At 44.8% G+C, this 18,441-nt stretch overlaps 1 long non-coding RNA gene across 4 annotated transcripts in view; it reads left to right on the top strand.

The window, feature by feature from the left end:
• The window catches only part of LOC106485308 (uncharacterized), a 35,786-nt gene that overhangs the window by 2,811 nt on the left and 14,534 nt on the right, over positions 1-18,441 (top strand). The gene's annotated exons all lie outside the window — the stretch shown is intronic.

Here is an 18,441-nt window from a genome sequence, read left to right as displayed (position 1 = left end):
GTGCGCAGCGGCCGGGATGAGTCTAGGATGTGTCAGAGCCACTGTGCATGTGCAAATTGATCCGAGCTCAGACACGTGAGCGTGCTGTGGGCTCGAATCAGCTGCATGTGGCATAACTCAGTCGCACCCCACAGCAGAAATAGCAAAATCACTAGATTCACTTGTCCACACATGGTTCATCCAGCCCTCCTGTGTAAACATCGTTTAATACCTTTCAATCAACCGCAGGTAGCTGTGCTTTGGGCTTTTTCTTTTATGCAAAAGGAGGCGTGCGTTTAACTAAGTGCTTCACATTTTTCTTGGTTGTTTTTTTATATTGACACTGTTATTGCAACATAAAATCCTAGCGGAGGCAGGACAAAATTAGTTTTGGTGTCGCGAGGTCTAGGAGCAGAGGTTGTTAAGGGACTTATGCCCATTGGTTATAACTATCGTTAACGCGCACCACCTCCAGCTACGTGTCCGAACAAAGCTAGGCAGGTCTAGTCTGTAAACTGCTGCTGCCATTGCTGTGGCAATCAAAGGTGTGAAGAAGCATGTAGGACTGGAATACACTCGTGAACAGCAGCCGGAAGTGGAGATGCAACTGTAGGACACCGTCTTTGCTAGCATTATTTGTATCACTCAACGAAGGCAGGGGAAAGCTAGGAGAAGTTGTACCACCAAGCATTAATCCAGTGCAGGAGTGCCTTGCTGATGCAGGATGCTCGAGCGGCTCTGCCAGGAAAACTTTGATATCTGGCCAAAGCTACCCACCTAATATAAATTGTCTCTGTCTGAAAAACACGCGTTCTTATAGCAAAAACATAATATTAGAGGAACAGGTCCTGTAAATACTGTTGTACCACCAAAACGATCTATGTAACAGAAATGCTAAGAAATGAGGTGATTCCAGGTTCTACCTGGAATGGGATCCAGATAGTGTCTCTTCTACAACGATAGTTCAGAACCCTACCAGTTTAATGATCATTCACTATTCTATATAAAATAAATAAAAAGTTTAGTTTTTGTTCTCTTTGAACATATTTCTGCATAGCAGAAAAGATCAAGTTATCACAAAGACGTCATTCAACAAACGAGGTTGGCAACATGCTAACTTTTTAAATGTTTAATGCATTAAGACACTTTGTCTTTAACCAGTGCTAAATTGCTAATCGTACGCTGCAGTCAACACCTGCTCCCTTCAATCTGCTGCTTTGAAAACCCGGGAGATTCTTGTGCTGGGCACATCCCATTTAACCATCCGTGCCGCAAGAGCGGCAAACGGCAGGAGAAAGGGGCGGTGTGGAGCTGGGGGTCCTCACCGCCTGCGGCACGGGCATTAGTGCTCCCCTAAGGAGTTCAGAAATAGCTGAGCAACTGGTTTGTTCTTTCTGCATCAAGAAAACCCAAGATAATTTTAAGGAATTGTAAACAAGGCCTAAATCAAGTGGCAAAGTCAGGATTGCGTCATACAAATACGTGACTCCCAGTTTTTTTGTTCTAAACTTGGCTGGACTAAAAAAAAGAAATGTTAGCGTATGTTAATTGTCATATGCTAACGAATGCGTTGCAGAAGTCTGGTTTTAAACTTGAAATGTTTGTTTCTCCTTTTCATCAGTTTTGCTTCCTTGTCATCTCGTAGCTCTGTCTTTCTTCAGGCAGCAGCCCAGCCTGGATGTTGGGTACGACATTCCCTCGGGCGGTGGCGACTTTCCCAGCGGTTTGGCGAGATGCTGGTTGCTGGGGCTGACCCTCGCTTCTGGTGCGCAGCAGCATTCCCAGCCAGCCGCAGAATTTCAGGCATCAGGTGCTCCGGAGCGATGGACACATCATGTAAACTCTTTTTGGAGGCAGTACAGTTCATGGTCTTTGAGGAAAAAAAGTTTTAAAAAGTTAACTTAAACTTCAAAGTTTCAGTTCTTGGTTTTCTCACTTGCTTTCCACCATGAACTATCACGGCTTGTGTTCTGCAGCGGCTGCTCCCCGCACAACCTGGTCTCGAGCAGGGGTATGAACGTGGGCTCAGACAGTCGCGCTCAGCTCTAGGCTCCCCCTCCCCTGCCTGCTTTAACTTGATTAGTTCGGTCCGTGTTAAAGGCAGCCTTGCCCGCACTGTGATGTATGTGCTAACATCACACCTTTACACCTTCGTCTCGCCAAAGCCTAAGGCCTTTTCATCCTATTAAGCTACTTTGGGCTAATGTGACTAAGAAACACACCTTTTTTATCCATTAAGACAGGGCCAAAAATGTTAAGTGCTCAAGATGCAAGCCCCTAGGGCTTGTCTATATATCGAGTTATTACACGTGGAGGCTTTTATCTTCATAAGAAAATGTTCTTTTTGTGCAAGCCAAAGTGTGAATTTAAAACTAGTGGTTATACTATAACCCTCATGTAGACGCATTCACGCTGGCATCGTCTGGCTCTTTTCACATTAACTCTAACTTCTTTCCAAGTAATTTAAATGAAATCAAAAAATGTACTCATATCTGAGTAAGTTCATCCACGTGAGGAATTAGGCTTGCCTGACCTGTATGGCTGTGGCAGTAGTATTAATAATACTTTCCTATGTGGAGAAGTTTTATCGATTAGGTATATTAATTCTGCATGTTTGCACTTAGTAAAAGCATCGCTTGCTTACACTGGAATCTTACCATTTTAAGAAGTGTTAGCTGATTCACTGTACTGAAATTCGGTAAAAGTGTTTTTCCATACAAAGGCCGTGATCCTGGAGATGCTAAACGGGGCAGATAAGTAACTAAACTGGGCATAAATAGTTTTACCGAAGACAGCTACCTACCTGACTAGAGCTTGTTCCATGTTTAAGCATTTGCAGGAATGCTTAAATTCTTCCGAAACTAGCAGTTTATATAATCTTTTCTTACAGAGAACGATGCACTGTATGTACTGTGTTATGCTGCATATTGTTAGCATCCATATGAGGTTACGTAAAGCATCCGTAAAGTTACTTCTGAACTTCATTCTGTTCCGTTCTTTGTGACTTGCCTGGTTTGTGGCGCTTCGTGTCTTGTTTACAACCTTATGAAACTGATTTCATAATCATTAATGTTCTGAATTTTCATTTTGACATATTTGTGGGGGTGGGCAGCGGAGAGAGGATCTTTTATGAAAGATTTCTAGTTGCATGTTTGGTTTTTTTTTATCCAGAAAGGTAGCGTGCCAATAGTTTGAGTAAAATCTAATTAGTATCTGAAACCAGTACATCTCTTGGGCTGAATGCTGGCTGGGTTGCAGATACATGCAAGCCAAAGCACAGCCAGCAGCAAGCACACGCGGCGGTAGCTGGCCGCTTTGCGTGCGCCTCCAGGGAAAGACTATCGAGTAGTTGGTGTGAAGTTAGGACTTTATCATGCAGAAAGTTAAATAAACGCCTCAGTAGTGTTTGCTGTTTGCAGGAGTGGTGCGTTACACTCAGGTTACTTAACAGGAATAATGAGAACCTGGCCATGGAACAGGGAAAATGGTCTGTTTACATGCATTCGATCATAAATTTTTGTGAGCAGGACTATATTTTCGTCCTGTGTTTTGCATGGCACCTATGGCACGGGGGTCCTGGTTCCTGATAAGAGATCTTCAGTGCTATGATAATAGGAATTTAGATACTATTAGCAGAGGTAACGTTGTCATTTATTGCCAGTTTTGCCGGGAACTAGACTGGATGGCCTCGCTTGTGTGGGAGAGGCAGGTGTCGAGGGTTGAAGCCTGGTAAACGCTGGGAGCCCAATCCTGTTTGCGGCGGTTTGCTTCAGCAGAACAACTTGTCTGAGTAAGAACAGCAGAATCTGGCCTTTGGTTTTGGAAGTTAATTGCAGACAATCAATGGGGACGTGTCACCTATATAAGGTCCAGCCAGAATTCAATCCTTTACTTCTTTAATTTATGTTTGAAGCCAATTAGCTGCATACATATGGAAACAATAGTAGAGCCTCCACAGTCAAGACTACATTGAGATACCTAAATTATATACATCATAAAAGCAGCGCATGCATTTTCTAGCAGAGACCAATGTTATATTTCAGCCTCAAGCAAAAATTTTCTCTGAGCCATAGCCCCTCAATGAAAACAAACTTTTTAATGAAAATCCTGACACCACCTTAATTACAGCGGAGCAAGCGTTACCATCCTAATCCCATTTCATCCTTAGGCAAGGAGAGCCTCCTCGGGGGCCTGGCTGCCTCTTTTTGCTAGTGACCAGCTTAGCAGAAACTGCCTTTTCCCCGATGCTTTTTTTTATTCCACCTCTGCTGCGCTGCCGCAGGGGAGACGCACGGGGAGCTGCTGGCGCTCACCTCCCGGCTCTCCTTGCAGCCCCAGGCCCCAGGAGCGATGGGCACCCACGGGTGCCCGTCCTGCAGCCAGCCCCTCGGCGTCCCCAGCCCCTCCGGCGTCTCCCACGGGAGCCCGGCAGGAGCCAAAGCTTCACGTCGAGCCCCTTCACGCCGCACCAGCTTCACCCTGACTCTCCCTGGCAGCCCCAGGCTGGCTGCTTAGTGCGTGCCAGCGTTTGGAAACGATCCCCTTTTCTCCTGGCCTGCCGTGCTTTAGCTAAATCCTTGCTTTGGATCCAGTAAAGCGGAGGGGAGCTGCTCTCCTAGTGGCGGCCCAAACCCGAGCGGGTGAGGACGGCTGTTTCGAGAGAAGGGCTGTGGGCGTGCTGGAGCAGCCCGCAGTGTGCCTGCCCGTAGCGCGTTCGTTTAAAGCAACCTTTGCCGGTCTCCAGCCTTTCAAAGGGTTTGAACGGGCAGGTAAAATGTGAGTAGTTTCTCACTACCGTATTGATTCAGGGAGTAGAGTTTGTGTGGGGACTGGGATATCGATAGGATAAATTTGCAAGGCTCTTTGAGGCTGGAATCTTTTTCCTACTGGAAACATGGTGAGGGATACATACATACATACATACATACATATGTATATAAAAGCACATGTATATAAATGTATAATATACATTTATATACACACACACACACACAAACACAAGGAGATACTTCTGGTTCTTTTTTTTTTCCTCCTGCCTTCTTAAATCAAAGTAATAAATCTTTATGATCAAAAGAGCTAGACTAATCAATCTCTCCTTACATAATTGATCTGAGAATCCTAATTAAAGCTAGGGAGAAATTAAACATAAGGTCTCTTGTTCTCTCTACAGCATTATCAAGTACAGTACAGTCTTCTATTATGGAACTCCTACAATTCTTATGTCCAGAGTAAAATCATGCAGCTGAGATACATTTCCTAAAAACACACCAAAGCCCTATATCTGCTGGGAGGACATTTCTGTTATTCTGTTCCCTTCTATTTAGGTCCTCATATGGTGTTAATCACCATGGTATCTTGCAGCTTTATAAAAATATAGTGCACCATATGTGATAAATCATTAATATCATTAAGAATGAAGATGCTGGATAAAAATATTCTTCACAAATCTAAAGCAGAACACTTGCAGTAAAGGCCATATCCAGACAACCAGCCTAAGTAAAAGGATTGTGTGTTTGAATTCAAGAGACGAGGTCAGAATCGTTCCTTAGGTGACAGTATTGCATATAGTCACTGCATGTGAGCTTCACTGGCATCTTCACTCCTTTCTTCCCTACCCCATGCTCCTGCGCGCTAAAGCAGAGGGAATATGTGCAAGCCACGTCCTGTTCTCTTCTTCGCCGTGCAGAATAGCACCTGCTTTGCCATGTTCAAGGTCATCAGGCTAAAGAATAGAATTTGCCAATAAACGCAAGCAAAGTTGCGCATTAATTGTCAGATAAATGCACACATAATTAAAATCCAAACATAAAGCAGGATGAGGGACAGTGCTTCCATTGGAAAGAATTCTCTAGAGTGGTCATAAGTTATCTCCCCAACTGGTAATCTCACATATTTTCTCATGTTTTTTATTTCCCACTTAGTTTCAGCCAGATCTGTTTTCTATTTATACTGAAAGTGTCAACACATAAATAATTTTCTCTGTTGTATCCCTCGCTACTAAATTCTTTTTCATGATGGAATAGCAAAAGTAATTATATTTATAAATGGAATGCCTGTTTTGCCTAAGTACCGCATATAATTCCCTTTTGTAAGAAGGAATTTATAATTCCTCCAAAAATGTCTTGGCAAGGACCAGCCCACCAGTTGGTAGCACGGATCCAGCCTTTCGGGACAGAACCCAGGATGCTGGTTCCTTGGGCCAACAGGCAGTAGGGCACCACAGAAAAAAACGCGCTAGTGTGTTTGAGAGAATGGTGCTGATGTTAAATATGTACAGTTAATAAGCACCCCAGAAAGCAAATTCACTGAGAGTTGCTTGCCACCTGTGGATTTCGCTATTCAGCACAGGATTATTTTGGCAACTGAAGCATTCTTCATTGTGGATGGCTGTGGGAAGATATTAATCCTGCTCTTCAAATAAGATCTACCCAATGATCTAATAGACCTGTTCCAATTCTACTGTATCCTATTGTGAAGCAAAATCAGACAAGTCCCAAGTGAACGGATGGGTGACCTCGAGTCCTTCTCATCCCCTTTCTACCTTCTTTTTCGGTTGCTTTCCAGAGACAAGTGCATGTCTCCCTCGCTCCATAGGAGTAGAGTAGAGGCAGATCTGTTGTGAGCTCTACATTAAGGGAAGCTCAGTTTTTCACATCTGGGCCCTCCTTGGGAAAACCTCAGTGAAAATCGTTGTATGGGGTTGGTGGATGCTAGCCACATGCAGTTCACAGCTTGCCAGCTGGACGAACCAGAGACAGCCCTCCTGGAGCTGCTCAGCAGTCCGGGAAGAGGAAAGCACGCTTTTCTTGCTGGCTTCTCCAAATCTAATGCATGTGCTGTCTATATGCGCATGTACGTTCCTTTCTTTACTCTTACCTTAATATATGCCTTGATGAAGGGTTATTTCAGGATATCTGCAAAGCAGTGAGACATCCTGTTCCTACAGATGTGGCAATCTTGAAAAAGATTGTACAGGAGCTTTCAAAACCTGTGTCCTAGTATACAGGTGCACCTAAAATTCCTCCAGCGAGCTGCCGGAGCTGGATTGGGAGCTGCAAATGTCGGGGTCTGTGTGGAGGAGATGTGTCTGATGGGAGCCAGGAGGTCCTCGGCATGCCGCATGGTGAAAAGAGTGCCTAGACCTCTAGGGTCTCGCCGGGGGTTGGTACCAGGCTCTGTAACATGGTTAATATTTCCATGTGCACCCATTCCTTGGCTGCTGGAGCTCCCAGCCCCCAGTTTTTACGGAACTATGTTATGATCAGCTGAAGCAAACGCTTGCTGGTCCCGAAGCTCAGCCGTTCACAGTCTGGTGTCTTTAACATAGAGCACTTCAAGCTCGTAGGGAAGTTAATAGTCACGTCAGCGACTCAGGAGCTGGCACGCGTTTGCTGCTGCCGTCCCGGCTACGAAGGGGTCGTCCACCAGAAAGGGCAGGGAAGTCCCGTTTTCAGCCACTGCAGTGCAGTCCCCAGGGCCAGGGGGTCCCCAAAGTACCTGTTCCTGCGCTGTAGCGGCCTTCCCGGATACGGGGAATCCCAAGTCCGTGTCCCACTTGACTGTACATTTAATCAGAGGCCTCTGCAAGTTTTGTGTTGTAGCGTTTCCTTTTTCCTGTGTACTCTTGCTAAGCGTTCGTATTTATTTAAGATTGAACTTTATGAGCCATTTTCCTTTATCTCAGTAAGTCAGATATACAATACAAATTTGGTCTGTTCCCTCGGCTTTTTACGTTCAGCTTGTTTGACTGATCTAACATTACTGATTTACCGGCATAACGCAGCTTGTCTGAAGAGAAGAAAGATTGATGTTGGCTGAAATAAAATTCTGAGATGCCAGCGGAGTTTTCTTGCCCTACATTTTTGGATTGCTATTTATTAAAAAGAAAAAAAAAAGTAGGCAGGACTCTGCCTTTAGATTTTCAGGAATGCCTACATTATGTCAATGCTGCCAGTTCTTTGAGTCGAGTCATTGTGGTTAGCCAATCTTGTTTGCTGTCTCTGTGGTAAGATTTTAAATCCAGAAGTCTAACCTCAAGGCTCCCCCAAGAAAGCAGACAGAGATGACAGTGCATTTCCTTCTTGACCTCTGCAGTAGGCTTTGGTAGGAAGATGGCATCTATCAAATGAGCCTGAATGCCAAGGTGTGAGGACGCATCGTGAGGACGTGAGGACGGAGGGGTCAAACCCTGGTCCTGTCGCAATATGTGGAACAAAAGTATACTGACATGTATTTTAAAAACTAATTTATCTCTTAAAATTATGTTTTTTTCTAAATTCAGACTACAAACTTTAAAATTCTGTCGTGCTTTCAAGTTACACATGGTTACGTATCACCTCAGAGCAAACCTGAGGTTACTTGGATGTCTGAATTCTGCATTTCAGTACTGACAGTTTTTGCCTATATACCTAACTTGAATTTCCTGGCTTTGCAATGCTTTTGGGGGGGTAATTATAACAGTCTCCTAATTTCTTTACATAACTCTGGCTTAACATCATTTCTATGGGGAAAATTCCTTGTTTGATATATACTCATGATAGAGAAGACAGAGGGTTTAAGGGAGTTTTTCCTAGCCCATCGATCTCTGCCTCCCTCTCCTGCCCTAGTGCTGGTCGTAGTTCAGGCTGCAGAGTTACAGCTTCGTGTGAGCGGTGCCAATGCTGTCGCTCAACAGTAAGAGATGGGGGTGAAAGGAGGGCAAAAATGCTCCGTTGTAGAGGGCCTGGAGGGCCCGTGAGCCCTTGGACCTGAGCGTGGAGCCCGGGCTGGGTGATGCAGGGGAGAAGGGGGTCTGCTCCTGCCGGGGCAACGCTGGGTGAATCGGCGCCGCTGGGCTGACCCGCGACACCGGGGCTGTATCTCTCCTTCCAATCACTAACCTGATCATGCAGGAACTTTAACTAAAGAACGCGGTCCCATGCAGATACCGCAGCCTGTTTAATGAGTCGAGGATGTATAATGTCAGCATTACATCATTTAGAAAAACTTTAGCTTGTCGCACCAAATTCGCTTGCACACTCTGCTGGCCTCGCACCACTGGAGCTGTGCAAAGCAGCTGAAGCGAACTGGCCGTTTGAACCAGGCTTACATCCCCCTTTAGATCACTGGATTATTACGAAAGAGCAGGAGTATTCATCGTGCCGGAGCTGGCTCCCGGCTGGCCACTGTGTGACCCAGGCGTTTTTCAGATCAGTGACAGATCAGGCCAGTGGCAGCGGGTGGGTGACCAAGAAACCTGCTGATGACAATACGTCACCTATGTCTGAGTGGACTTGTGAGCCCACGAGTCCCTTTGCCCAGCTGGAGGATCTCAAACAATAAAAGCATGGCTTGGAAACTAGTAGTAGTAGCAGAGGGACAGCTGGCCGCTTTGTCACCAATACCGCTTTGGCATTACTTAAGACTGACCTGAATTCTTGATCTGGCCAGTCTGTTAACCTATGATCACAATGATCCTTTAATTACTTGGCTTAATTACAGCTAATTTATTCTAGTGAAAGGTTTAACTATGTGTCGATTTTGAAGTTCCCATGTTCTTTCTTAAGATCATTTCGAGACATAAAAGATGTGGCAATCAATGCTTTTTAAGCACCCGTTTCAAAATGAGTGATGAGCTCGACGGGTAAATTCTCGGTACAGTATTCCTCACTCAGGCAGTAAACATCATAGCTGTGAGAAAACACCCTGCATTCGTCACGCTCAACAGGGGACTGGAATCCTTCTCGGCACCTTTTCAACCGCGCGCTTTCGACCTGTACGTCCGTAATGCCTCTTTGCTGTGATGCTAGCCCCAGGTATACCAGCGGTCCACCTACCTTTTCATGTTGTCTCTGATAGAAAGATGCAGTTAGCAAATGGCATGCAGAAGTGACCTTTTAATGTCATGCATGTCAGACACGAAGAAAGAACTGCCACTGCAAACTTCTGATTATAGATAAAAGCCGTTAGCCTATAAAAACACTAAGATAAAAACTAAACTCGTTTGCCCTGAGTTTCCCCTACTATCCCACCTCCTACTCTAAATTGATGTTGTCAGCTCTCATGATTTTATCACAAGTCTTGTGATGTTTGATGTTTCACTTACACTCCAGCTCCTAGAGGTGTGTAATGAGGTTAGAAACTCAGCTTCCCTCTTTCTTTTTTTTTAAAGAAGTAAGTTTCTAGATCTAATGGTTAGAGAATAAAGATTGCAAATGTGACCCAGGTGCACCCTAACGGCTCAAAACCCAGAAAGCAAAGTAAAAGAGCTCCACATTTATTATTTTGTAGACAGTCTTGTGATTTGGGGGTCAAACTATAGTTTTTGAACATTTGGAGCTGGCAGTAATGCTTGGAAAAAAAAAAAAAACCTCCTGAACAAAGTACCACAAAATGTTGCTTTTTCCAAGGAGGCATAGTAGTCATTATAGCGACAGGGAAAATTCTCTTTTCAGACATACACATTTTCCTATTTACTTTCTTGCACAGCATGTCTGGGTTCAGCCTCAGCTTGGCTGGGCTGGAGATGATGGTATTGCTGCATAACCCTATTGCTTGCCGTTGGAGGGCTCACGCTGCTTGCTTCTACTAATGCTGAAGAAAAGCTTTGCAGCACTCCTGAGTCCCCTGGCAAGTCTGTGCTTAACACCTGTAAAACCAGGAATGTCCTAAGCTCAAAACGCAGAAGGTGTTCTGCCTTTCGTAAAAGTTCAGCTAGAAACTAGGACCCCCCACCATATCCAGCAATAAATGAGCAAATCAACCAAGCAAATGCAAAGATGTAATAAATACAATAACATCTGAAAAGGCTGGGTTGACTTAAGAATCCTGAAATGTACCAAGGGCAGGTTTTAATGTTCAAAGCAAAACCACTCAGCTATCGATTTTAGAAAACCAGGCTCCTAACAGCTACAACTCAGCTTTGAAGGAGGCACAATGTTTAAGTGGCGTTCCAGATTACTGACGGTTTAATAGCATATCTCTAAAAATGTGAATTATACCTAGAAATGAGGAGGTATCCAAAGCAATGTGTGGAGCTTGAGTGTTATGTGCACATTGGTCAAAAGCTCTCTGCAGTCCACAGACCGACGGTCATAAAGGTCCTACAGGTCCCTTACAGCTTGTCCTAAATCACTGTGTAATCCATTTTGGAGGTGAAAAAATTACAGGTAATGGTGGGAAAACCCAAATGAAAAGAAAAGGTGGAAGTCTCTGAGACACGACTGCTACCCAAGTAAACAGAAGACTTAAAGATTTCACAATGCAAACATTTGTAACAAACTAACTAAAGTAGAATAATATTTTTAAATAAGTAGTATTTACTGTCGAAATGAAGAAAGTCAAGGGATCCTATCCGGACTCTGTTATTAATTTTGACTTTTAATTCAGGAGAACTTTCCATGTCTTAATTTACATGAGACTGCCACAGTGCTTCTGAACTGCTTCCCCTGTAGAGAGCTGAAGAAACCATTATCCAACGTCGATCACTTTGCTGAGAGTTTCAGAAGGCATATGCTTTTTTTTGCATCATGATCCACTTTGTTTAAGGCTATGGAGTTATATTTTGTATCTCTGTATTAAAGAGCTGCAGAAAATCTGTGTCTTGAAAGAGGTATATTCTTCAGCCTTAGCAACTTTTAAATAACTCAGAAAGGTAGACTGAAAATTTGTCTCCAGGACATGCAAAACGTAGAAAAGGTCTACATCTTTCTTATGTTACTTTCTGTGAAGAGCAAGCTGCACTTTCTTTTCATGCTCCCTCCCTTCCTTTATAATCCTTTTCAACCTCTTTCTAGCTCTATTCTGTCTAATTACTTTCAAATATCACCAAACCATCACCCCTGTGTTGATGTGAACTGCCTCTTATTCTCAGCTGTGCGGGTCTTTGGTGCCACGGTACCAAAGCCAGGTGTACTTCTTGAATCTGAAGTGAGCAAGGTTTAAAAGATTTGTCCCATGTGTATTGTTCTTGCTTTCACTGAAGTCAATGGCATGACTTGCTCTAGCAGAACGATTTAACCCAAGTTGTTGTTTTTTAAATAACGGCAAGTATATAACTCGTTGTGATGCAGCTCAAGGTAGATAAGGCTACATTCAAGCCACTGATTTGACTTTGAAACCCCACAGCAGATGAATTAAAATGCTAGAATCACCATCCTGTGATTCTATCTCTTTTTCCGCCTGCCTAACCATTGATTATCGTGGTCTCGACGCTCTGTTCTGCCCTTTTCTTCTCTTTCCTCCTCCCCGCTCCCCACCTTCACTCCCAGTGGCTGGGGAGTCTTGCTGCTGAAGCAGTCTAGTTCATCTCCCAATAACGGGCCATCAGCCAACATGTTCTGGGCCAAAATTCATCTCATAAATATTGGTACAGACTTAAATAAATGCAGTCCCTCAGTTTGCACACTAGATTTCAATGGAATTACATGGGGAATTAATTTTCCTCCCTCTGTAGTCTGAAAAACAATAAAATAGGGAAATGCTTAGAATCTATGGCTTGGACTTCCAAACTTGTTGAAGGACTGGTTCTCACATGTCATCCACTAATGTAGGCTGTAGCAAGATCCTCCTGATGTGTAGAAATCCCTTCTATACAAATGCTTCACGTATTAGGCCTTAGTGGTAAAGGCAAAAACACCTCAAGTTGGCAACTCGGTGGAAAGCCGGACAACAGACTGTATGGTTCTTTGCTACAGGTAATGACATCGATTTTAGTCAGTGCGTTGACCTCTGCTGCATGTGATGACACACCTGTTTTGGTATGTTCTCCTCTTTGGATAATAACGATGCTTAACATTTACCTAGCGCTTTACAAAGAAGTGTGTAGACAGTAGTTGCAGAATTAATCTGATGATGTCCAACACAGCGTATGCAGTTTGTCTGACACGTGCTAGTGTATGTAATACTGTGTTAACCCTATGTGCCCAGTGGCTTCTTCTAGCACCTAAGAGAAAAGCTGAATATCAGGATATTCTAGTACAACTAGATGTGAAGACACACAAATAAAGAACCTGTGATGAACTTTTCAGCTGAAACATCATTCATTTTTCTTTTTTTTGATTCCACTCATTTTTTTTCCCATCCTTTCTCTCTGCATATTGTACGCCATTCTCTTTCTTTATGATCTTTTTCCCCATTGCCCTGTGCCTTTTCCTTCCCAGGTGAAACATCCCTCTTTTCCCCATTCATTGCCCTCGGTGGGTTCCCTCCATATAGTTCAGAATTTGTCTCCTTTGCTTCCTCCACTCATCCTCACATCTTGGGCAGGAGTGATTGAAGCAATGATTTGCTAAAAGAGCCTGCACCCAGGATGCAGAGAAATACTACCGATTATTCTCTTTCTATCCATCTTAATGGAAAACCAGGAAGTGTGTAAAGTCAATTAATACCACAGTAAATGTGTAGTTGAAAGTTCTTTTGTTGCAAGAAGTGTCATAAATAGAAGGTAGCATACAGGTATTTCATTTGATGAAAAGTCTTCCTTTACCCGTAGTATGCTCATCTCATATTTATGCATAGTTGATGTCTGTAGGAACACACTAAAAGTCCATATCTGTGCACTAATGAAATAAATGTGTTTTTTTTAATGTGGAAGATACAGGAAAATATTTTCTTATCCCTTCCTGAATGGGCCGCACACAAATTCTAATAATCTGCATGCTGACTGTTATCGTGATACAGCTGAATCTGTCCAGAGGCTTTTTGCTGATTCTTCATGGATCGGTTAGGTCTGTTCTCACAGTGAAAAGTGTTTGAACTGTAGCATTTCCATTTCAAATTATTTGCTAACTGCTCTCTGAAAATAGAAAAAAAAAAGAAAAAAGACTGCAATAGTTGGGACCCCTTATAAAATCCAGCTAGAGGAGTCCAAGGATACTCACCATTGGTCTCAATGGAGCTTTCACACATCCTCAAAAGGAATTCATTAAGCTGGAAAAGCTGGCTAGAAACCCATCTTCCTATAATGTCTTCCATAATTTGCTTCAAGGGACACATTTATAGTCACTCAGCCTTTTTTATAGATCTTGTGCAAGATGAGGGGCTGGGTCACAGTTGCAAGACTTGAATGAATAGATGTTTGTTGCATGCCACAACCCAAATAATTTTTCAAGCATCGCAGCACAGTACAGTCTTTTCAGTATGGACTTTCCCAAGGATATGCAATAGGACGATAGCTGCAACCTCTGGAATCCCAATGGTATAGTGACGACTTTTGTTCCAGGGGCTCCTTCTTCAGTGCTGATCCATTCAGACACAGGAAGAAAACATCCAGATAGTGCAATTTCTACTTCTGATCTCTTCAAGGACCTGAAGATTTCAGCTATTTCTTTTCATCCGTATTGATTTCTCTGCAGGCTTGCATGGTAACAGATTGTATTAGAAAGACTCCTCTGATTAACACACAGCTTTGAACCTTTGAATGTTTATTAACATGGGCGGCTCTCAGTAAAACGTATGGTTTTTCAAAATAGTCCTAAGATCTTCTTCATGAGGTCCATTTAATTTACATAGAATGGCCTCCCATTCCCATTCCACCAAATGCTGCTACTGGATGAGAGCAGTTAGAGCGAGAGGGGGGGAAAAAAAGAGTGAGATGTTTGCTGGGTTTGAAGCTCATGGGAATTTTAAAATAGGGAAGTAGATTTGGCTGCTGACCTTTGATTACCAAATACGAATTCAGTCAGGGACTTTTCACCTAAAGGAAGCTCCAATTTAAGAACTAGCTCCCTTCCTAATTCCCCTCACCTTTCAGTGAAAACTGGGCACATAACTGGCTTTCCTGCAAGACATTTTCCACCTGGTCACAAACTGGAAGTTATGTCTTAGCAGTGTAAGCCAGGTAGGTATTGCACCAAGAAGTATTGAATGCGTTTATGTATTGCAAACAGAAACAGCCTTGAACCACAAGACTGATATACAAAGGATCACAGAGTCAACGTCTTTGTGGGCAGCCAGGACCTTCTTTTGAATATGACTCTCTCTCTTTGCCATCACTACGTATGTGCTGAACGATGCTGGTACAGGCTCTTTCTATCAAGACAGTGTGACTGTGTTCCAGAAGAGTGTTACTTTTTTTTAACAGATTTATAATTTTTTAATGTCAGACCACCGCAAAGCTTTCAAGCAATAGCTGCTGGCCAAAATTGCATTAGGAGAGTGCATATTGTGCTCCGTTTCCCTCAGGGGAGGGGAGGCAATCTGGACTGGGAGGGCCAGGACGGAGGCAGGAAGGCGGCCAGCTGCCCCGCGTCTTGGCTTTCACTGTGCTCTTCCGAGGATCTCGGCTGCACCGATGCATGGCAGTGTCAAAGGAAGCTAACAGGGCCTTTCCTGAAACGACTGCCTAATCAGAGTCCTTTGCCTGCCTGCCTGTTTCCGTATTTAATAATAATTTAGCTGATGTTATTCAACAGAGATAGCTGGTCTTCTGCGTCGCAGGGCAGGCCTGCTGGGCTGCAAGTGGGCGGCCGCAAGCTTCTCCTGCCCGTGCCGTCTCAGCAGGGCGCTTGGCTTGGGCACCGAGCCGGCACAGCTCGGTGGCTCCCGGACGGGGGCTGGCTCACCTCCGGGTGCCTTGCAGCGTTGGGAAGCATGACAGAGATCGAAACCGGGGTGGAAGAAGAAACACGAGAGAACCTAACCGATCCATCCCCTCTGCAGGCGCCTCGCGCCAGCGGCCAGAGCGCTTGACGCGGGGGGGACGCCGGGGCGCAGTGCAAGCGCGGCAGGAGCCGTTCGGCTGGATCTCGCTGCTGCGAGAGAGAGAGGCTCCGGAGCCGGCTTGTTCCACGGTGCCCGCAGGAACTCAGCAGGAACAACAGCTCTCGCTGCGTTTCTGCAGGCACTCCAAACACCCGTTTCTTCCCCAAATGGCCATACAAAAGCAACAATACAAAATACCAAAGAGGGGATATTGTATTCTGCTGAATACCAGCCACTCTGAGGACTGGGCAACACAATGCGATTGCTGCATCCTGAAGCGGAGACGGAGACTGCGTCCACAAAGGGGGAAACAATGTTTCTGGTGAACTGCTGACAGATGTATCTGGTACATGGGACTCATGGATGCTGTTCCTTCGATTGGCAGGGAAAAGCAATGCCCTATAAAGCTCTGCATCATTTTGAAATGCTTGTAAAGTCTGCACAGCACAAGCAGAAACTATTTTTATTTGGTTAGTCGCAGTGCTGCTAATTGCAACAGTCACCTTATACCGGGGAGGTCGTGTTAAGGAGCTGAGCTCCGGATAGAGGCCACCTAGTTTTGGTGCCCATTAATCATTGCAGTAGCTAAAATTATGTGACTGACTTCAGGAGGATGAGCCAGGTCACCTGGGTTAGACGTTTGGGCTTCCTATGCAGAGAGTGAGTCAGAAAGGCAATGTGCTACACAGGCAGTTGCGAGAGTAATCAATGAGGAGCAGGAAGGGTGAGGTGGAGGAGGTGCTGGGAGGTTTAGGCGGTGGGCTGTGTTTGAGTCCGCTCCGCTTTCTTCCCCTCTCTGAAGCTTCAAGCCCTTGCCGCAGGGTGGCCCGTTAGGAGCTGGTGTCCTTTGGGCTCTTGGCCCTGGAGGAGCCTCTCCTGGCTGGTGCCAAACTGAGCAGGGCTCACTGTTTTTTAAGAAATGGCCAGTGGCTCTAGGCTGAGCAGCGCCTACAGCGCGCATCTGCCTCCTGAGCACGTGGCCAAATTGCTGCACGAAAGGCGGGGAGGGCGCTTGTCAGGGCTCTTCTGAGTATGTCCTTCCAGTGATCCCTCGAGTGGCTTGTAGCATTTGGCCTGAATCTAGAGCGCAGAGGAGTTTAGGTGGGAGCTGCTCAGGCTCTCAAGCTAACCAGAAGAGCCCCTAAGAGATTAGGCAATGATGGTGGTTAGGAAGTGTTTTCTTTGGCACCCCTGGAACTGAGGTGCCGAAACCCTCCCTAAATCCACACGTTAAGGAGTGTGGGTAACACCCTGTGAACCATAAGTTGGTTCTCCTGCCCATAAACCTCGGCCTGCACTGCTGTGTTCAGAGGCAGAAGGAGAGCGAGGTCAGGTGTTTCTTTTGTGCTCAGCATAACGCTGTCCGTGTGCCCAAGGAGCTGGAAGGGGTATCTGAGGTCACCGCGTACGGCCCCTCACCGCTGCAGACAAATATTGTGTAATCCCTCTCATTACAGCAGCAAATACCGTTCTAAAAGTAGTTAGTTCTGCTTGTTTTCCTTTTTCTCTCTCCTTGTTTTGCTCTCCTGTGCTCCTGCAGCACAATCAGCTTTGCTTCTGATTTTTAGCCTATGTTTATTCCAGGCCAGTTTTATCTATTATATTCTTAGGTCTAGCCCTTGTTGCCACATTTTTATATTTCTGGTGAGTGGAAATGGAAGATGAAATCCACAAGAAAAGAATTCGATACCGCTATTTGCACATATGAATACTCAGCCCACTAGTGCTTGATTAGACAATCTTGAGATAGAGGCAAATGATAATTGCATTGGTCACAATACATTTAACTGAAAATCTGAAGTAGGCGTTAAAAAAAAACCCTTCTAGAACAAGAGGAACTTTTATTTTATTAAACAATTTATAATTTGGTTATCTGGTTCTTGAAGATGCTTATAACTGAATTTTAAAGTGGCTTATTTCACTTAATGTCACTTTACATTTTATGAGTTGGAAGATCTGCAAAGTATTCCATAAGGCAGAGACAAGTCCCCGTGGACCCTTGCAATTACATCTGAAGAAGTCCGTGTCCTTCGCTGTCTCTCAGTCTTAGCACATTCCAGCTACGAGCAACGTCCCAGTCAGTCAGAGCCCCCGTCAGCAATCTGGTGTCTTTTTGCTTTTCATCTTTGTCACGTCAGACTTGAGACATGATTTGAAGCCAGTTTTGTGATGGAGGCAGAACAGAAAAGCCTAGGTTTGGGGAGGAAAAGGTTGAGGGCAGTAAAACATTTGCTGTGTGCAGGTGACTGGTTAAAAGGAAGTGTGAACGTTTGCGGGCTTGCCTAGCACAACAGAGCAGCTCGAGTGGCCTTCCCTTGTGAAACATTCAAGGCAACTGCATTTTGAATTCCTTTCCAAGCAAAATTTTAAACTCATGTTTTGATCAGTTTAACACCTTGGTCCCTGGGACATTCTGCTCGATGCCTGCAAGGCTGCGTCTTCTTCCAGTCCTTCCTCAAAGCTCAGATCTGCCCCATCACCTGTAAAACTTAGATAAAGTAGTGAGATAGGCATAATCAGCACTGCTCGTAGGCACAACAATACAGAACCGATTTGCAAATGTGTACGTAGTCCTGAATTGTGCATAGCCATTTGGCTGTGTCGACTCGCAGGGTTTTGACAGCCAATGCCATAAGCAATTAGATGTGTATATTGACCGGTGACGTGGACTGTGGCTGTCCCCGGTTGCCTTCCCCGGACCTGCTCTGCTCTTCTTGCTCGGGTGCCGTGGGACAGCGAGGACGCTGCCTGGCCTTCGGCTCCCGACTCCTCCTCCCCTCT

This window comes from Apteryx mantelli, chromosome 2 (genome assembly GCF_036417845.1).
Source record: "Apteryx mantelli isolate bAptMan1 chromosome 2, bAptMan1.hap1, whole genome shotgun sequence".
NCBI lineage: Eukaryota > Metazoa > Chordata > Aves > Apterygiformes > Apterygidae > Apteryx > Apteryx mantelli.
The sequence above is the reverse complement of the archived record's forward strand: the minus strand, read 5'-3'. Positions and strand labels throughout refer to the sequence as shown.